The following is a 6,000-nucleotide window of genomic DNA, read 5'->3' on the forward strand; positions in this document are numbered from 1 at the left end:
TCCTTCTAACCTTCTTCAGTTTCACTCCCGATAACTAGTCATTTAAATATATGAGCCTATGGGGCCATTATTGTTCAAACCATCACAGATGCTTTTGGCTTTCTTACAGCATAGTGATTCAGTTCTAAGAAGTATTGGTGTTCCTGGTTCTGTCCACTTATAGTTCAGCTAATGCAAAGAAGTGCACACTGTATTGTTCTGAATTTCATCTTATAGATATAGCAAAAAAGACAAAAACAAATAGAGGAAGGAAAATTTTGACATAAGAAGAAAATCTGATGATGAGAGAGAAAAATCTATTAGCCTTCTTAATCTAAAAAAACCAGCTTCAGCTTTAATTGATTTCAAATAAAATGCTTGTATCTGTATTTATGAGATGTCTTAGATAATGGAAAGTTATGCTTGCATTAGACATTAGAGTCTTTGAGTAAAATCTAGGCTTCTTCAGTTTTGTCTCCTTCATCTAGTATTATTGTCCCAATTCAAGATATCCAAATAAAGATTCTAGAAATGAAAAATGTATTACATCATTATATAATGTACATCCTGTAACACCTTAGAGATCTGTGTTTCAGATGGTTCAATGGGTATCATTTCCTAGGAGACAAAGGGTGAAGTTCTAAGCCTGGCTCCCACCTGCCTAAGTATTAGTTTCTCCTTGTGGTCATAACAGAATACCTAACAAAGACCTAAGAAACAAAGGGTTTCACAGTTGGCTCACAGTTGATGAGGATACAGTTCTTCATGGAAAAGATACAGTGATAGGAACGACTCTCCACCTTGGCAGTGGGAGTACTCACACTTGGACAGATCCAAAAGTCGAAAATAACAAGGGAATCCTGGCAACAACTATTTTTCTCCTTTATTAAGTTTAGACCTCAAACCATTGGGCTGTATCACCCGCATTCACCATGTGTGTTTCCTCCTTAGGTGATGTTCTCTGAAAACACTCTTACAGATAAGCACAGAAGGATTTAGGAGTCTCAAAACCCAGTGATGTGGATACTGGAAGTTAACCATCACACAGCTCCCCCCATCTTTTGTCTATCAGTCTCCTTTCCCCATCTGATCCCCACCCTGGTCCATGCTACCCAACCCTGAATGGCAGTTTGTTTCTCCACCTTCTGCCTTTGCTTATGCTCTGCCCTTGGAAACCTTTCAAAGGCTGTCCTTGAAAGACTCTCCTCGTTTGGTTTCCTAGGAACACAGCGACTCATCTTTCCAGATTCAGCTGAGCATCCTCTTTTCGAGAAGTCTCTTCTGACCTCCCCCGCCCTATTTTGAGTCACTGATTTACTTCTTTATAAATTCTTACACAGAACCTGACACAGGCTTCTTTTCTTTTTCACAGAAACTTCATGGCATTTGTTTCTTGACCTTTCAATACCCCTAACACGGGCTAGAAGTTACTTGAAACCAGAATATGTTGTTTCAACTTTGTGTATCTAATATTTAGCATAATGTTGTCATTCATTCATTTTTATGAGAAGTTACAACTCCCACCCATGTTCCTTATTCTCCACTAGTAAACACAATAGAGGCACAGGCAGTAGGATCGCAGAGGGTGTTAGAGGTTTTTTGATTGTTGTTTTTGTTGAAATCTGCTTCTTAACTGGGGTTATCTTTTCTTTTTCAGTAGCAGTCTACACATATCAGCCATCCTTGCTGGAGTGTGCTGTCATCATTGAACAGAATGGAAGGCATCTGCAGGAATGAAATGAGAGCAGAAGTGATGTGTGCATCTTCTGAGCTATTAATCTAAAAGAGGAGGGGTCCCTTTCTTTCCTTCCCTGTTCATCTAACTGCTGCCCTGTATCATGAGGAGGAAATTGTAGATGCAGGACAGTAGAAGGAGAACTATGATGACGTTGCTTCAGCCTCAAGCCTTCGAGCCACTTCTGAAGTGCTTCTAAACCTATTTGAGGAAGAGAAATTATCGTACAACTTGGTTAAAGAATGCACTTGGGTTTCCCTTTGTCACCACATCCCATTCTATATTTGCTTAGGTACGGTGTCATCTTAATCAGGCCTTGTGTATATCTTATATGCAGAGCACACAAGTAAGTTACGTGTATATGTGAGTAAATAAACACTTTAAGGACTAGCAAGAACTAGCTATAAAAAAATCAGAAGTGATTTGTCATGACAGGCAGAGCATTAACTGCTATTACCTTAGTGATATGACACCAAGAACAGAGGGCTGAGGCTTCTGCTTCCTATTCCCCCCCCCGCCATTCCCACCACACAGGAATCACAAAGACTCTTTGCTTCTCCCTCTACACGTGGTCTTATTTGTTCTCCAGTAGGCATTTCCCAAGCCATCGCTTTAATTCATATCCTTGCTACCTGTTTCCTTGTCTGTGGCACTGGATAGTGAGCTAGCCACTCCTCCCTGCAGGCGTCCCCAGAACTGTTGCCATGGCAATCTTCCCCTGGCATAGTACTGATCAAAACCTTCAAGGGCTCCCTATTGATTTCAGGTAAAAGGGCAGCCTCTTTAAATTAGCTTTGTGCTTTGGACCACCCCACTTTCCCAGCCTTGCCTCCCACGTATGTCCTCGCCCATGCTGTTCCTCTGTCCCACGGCACACTTGCTGTTTCTGTTCTCTAGACCTATTTTCAAGATAATCTCTTTCCCTAGAATGACTTCAGACATATTTATGGTCACTTGTTCCTGTTAAAACTGTATCCTTTCTTCAAAGTCCTCTGGGTTTTTTTTTTTTTTTTTTGGTATGAGTCTTTTTATTTTTAAACCTTTGAACAAAAGATCACCATCCTTTCTAGGACATTCTTCATTTCTTGCATTCTCAAAATACCATTTAGCACAGCTAAATCAGGGTCTTGTGCATGGTAGAATGGAGAGATGATGCTAGTACTATTATTAACACTATCAGCCATAATAGCATTTATAGATAGATATCTTTAGAGTGCTCATAAGGGACCAGATTCTATCCCAAGTGCAATCATTAGAAAAGCATACCAGCCCACAGTAATCCTGTCAGAGTAACACCACTTGGTAACTTAGAAAGCCAGCAGCCAGAGTAACTAAGTCATCCACTATGGGTTACCTGCTGGGATTGTGAATCTTGGACATTTAACTCAATGCATGAACATGTTCACCCTGCTTCATCATATCTAGTCTTAGTGTTGGCGTCCCCCAACAGTTGCAATGAGACTATTTGTATGGTATGATATGTGGGAAGTGACCATTCCCATTGGTACATGATAACTGCTTAATTCCATAAGATAACTCCCTTGTTTCTTATGTTTCTCAGGATAAGGTGCATCCTTATAAATGTTTGATTATGATGAAAATGATGCTTATTATTGAATGTTAAAGTCCAGGCCATAGTCTGTTCAGAACTTCTCAACAGCAAGCAGAGCAGCATAGCTGACAGGGACATAGGATATAGGTGTTCCACTGGCGTTCTTTTCTTCACTATTACGTTAGTAGTAACTATACTGCATGTTAACCAAAGACACATTTAACTCATTCATATGCTTCTCTTAAACATGGTCATGACCAGGGTTCACAGTTTTGTCTTTATTATATGAGCAAAAGAGAAAGAGGCAGTGTCTGCACTTCCCATCCCTTCGTCATGTCACCAGGGATAAGGACAGGACGACTAACGTTTATGTAGAGACAAGTATGCTACAGACAGCATAGTGTGAGAGGCCATAGAAAGGAATCCACTCACAGCCACACTAATGAAGACAGTGCATGAAAAAAGATTTGCTTTGGTTTCTTTAAACCTCAGTACCTGAACCTGTGTTCTTGACATTAAATTACATCCTAACTAGTACTGTCATGGGATCTCAGGGGAATACAAGTGCACTGCTTTCGAGTGGCCCTGGAGATGGCACATCATCAATGGTGCCTGTGCTGTAAGGTTGAAATGAAGAGAAATGAGACAATATGTACTTAATGCATAGTTCTTGGCACATGCTAGGAGCTCAATACACTTTAATGATTATTATTATTTCAAGTCAGACCAAATTGCAGCTCTCCAGATACCCCTGTGTCTGGCTGGGGGCGCTGGTTCTGCTCCTGAAATAGCTGGTACGATGATCTCATCCTCCCATGTTTATTGAAGACTCTGCACAAATACATTTCTCTCCAGTCCCCCTGGCTGATGTCATCCTTGCCCTCCCTCCTTTGCCTTTGTGCTAAAGCACAGCATGGCTCATCTCATCTCAGAAGGAAAGCAGAGAGGAAAGTCACACGCCACTGTCACCATGGCACTGTCTAAAATGGCTGATGGACTGCACGCTTTTCACCCAGGGAGGATGTATTTTTTACAGAGCTTCTTCCAGAGCCTGGAACTTCTGTGGGTAACACTCAACTCATGGAACTCCCATGGGTCCCTCTGTGGTCCCTGACACAATGGCCCAGATGGTAAAACTGGATAGGAGAAAGTGAAATAAATTGCCCAGGGTCACACAGCTGGGCAGTGAAGGAATACATGGCAAAGAACCATAGGAGAGCTGTGCCTTCCCTCAGACTGGCTTGCTGTCTGAGAATGAAGGCACCCATGTGCACAATTTGGACTCCTTTTGGAATTGAGGGGAAACCTTGCTTTGGAAACCATTTCTGTTCCCTGCCACTTGCCTTTAAGCAATGAAACTCCAGGAGACTCCTCTATCAGTGAGAGCCAAGCATTAAGGTACCTGTAAGGACAGCCCCCAGGCTCTGCAGTTGCTCCAGCAGCTTCTGTTTCTAAGCTGCACTCTTTCTGGCTCTCCAGGTTATAAATGAGATTAAGGAAGAGAAACTCCCCCAGGTTCAGGAACGGAGATTTAAGTAATAACACTAACATCAGATGACCTGTGACAGTTCCTGTTCCTTAGATTGAGCCTATGAGAGAAGATACCAATGTCTCACGATCAGAAGGCTCTTGCCACAGAGAATCAGGGGTTGGTCTCAGATCTACAACAGAGAAAAGCAAGAAGAAACTGCCAGGCTCAGAGAGACCACACAAGGAAGCTGCTGTCCTCACATCCCTAAATTCTTTCCTAGCATCTTAGATATGATCTTTGCCACACATTTGGATTTTATTTTATTTTTTTATTATTTATTTATTTTTTATCTTTATTAACTTGAGTATTTCTAATTTACATTTTGATTGTTATTCCCCTTCCCGGTTTCCAGGGTTTCCAGGCCAACATCGCCCTAACCCCTCCCCCTCCCCTTCTATATGGGTGTTCCCCTCCCTATCCTCCCCCCATTACTGCCCTCCCCTCAACAATCCCGTTCACTGGGGATCCAGCCTTGGCAGGACCAAGGGCTTCCCCTTCCACTGGTGCTCTTACTAGGCTATTCATTGCTACCTATGAGGTCAGAGTCCAGGGTCAGTCCATGTATAGTCTTTGGGTAGTGACTTAGTCCCTGGAAGCTCTGGTTGCTTGGCATTGTTGTCCATATGGGGTCTCGAGCCCCTTCAAGCTCTTCCAGTCTTTTCTCTGATTCCTTCAACGGGGGTCCTATTCTCAGTTCAGTGTTTTGCTGCTGGCATTCGCCTATGTATTTGCTGTATTCTGGGTGTGTCTCTCAGGAGAGATCTACATTGGATTTTATTTTTTGAGAAAATAAACAGCGCCCGGCTAGCTCAGTCGGTAGAGCATGAGACTCTTAATCTCAGGGTCGTGGGTTCGAGCCCCACGTTGGGCGCAAGAAAATGTTTTGGGCTGGAGAGACGGCTCAGTGGTTAAGAGCACTGACTGCTCTTCCAGAGGTCCTGAGTTCAAATACCAGCAACCACATGGTGGCTCACAACCATCTGTAATGAGATCTGATGCCCTCCTCTGGTGTGTCTGCAGACAGCTACAGTGTACTCATATATAATAAATAAATAAATCTTTAAAAAAAAAGGGGGGGCTGGGGATTTAGCTCAGTGGTAGAGCACTTACCTAGGAAGTGCAAGGCCCTGGGTTCGGTCCCCAGCTCCGAAAAAAAGAAAAGAAAAAGAGAAAATAAAAAATCACTGTTAATAGAAGAGGAAA

At 42.5% G+C, this 6,000-nt stretch overlaps 1 non-coding gene across 1 annotated transcript; it reads left to right on the forward strand.

The window, feature by feature from the left end:
- The first annotated feature begins 5,595 nt into the window (after positions 1-5,595).
- Trnak-cuu10 (transfer RNA lysine (anticodon CUU) 10) lies at positions 5,596-5,668 on the forward strand. The gene has a single exon. It is a non-coding gene; the product is annotated as a tRNA-Lys (tRNA).
- Positions 5,669-6,000: the final 332 nt, after the last annotated feature.

Source organism: Rattus norvegicus, chromosome 7, assembly GCF_021556685.1.
Source record: "Rattus norvegicus strain SHRSP/BbbUtx chromosome 7, alternate assembly SHRSP_T2T, whole genome shotgun sequence".
NCBI lineage: Eukaryota > Metazoa > Chordata > Mammalia > Rodentia > Muridae > Rattus > Rattus norvegicus.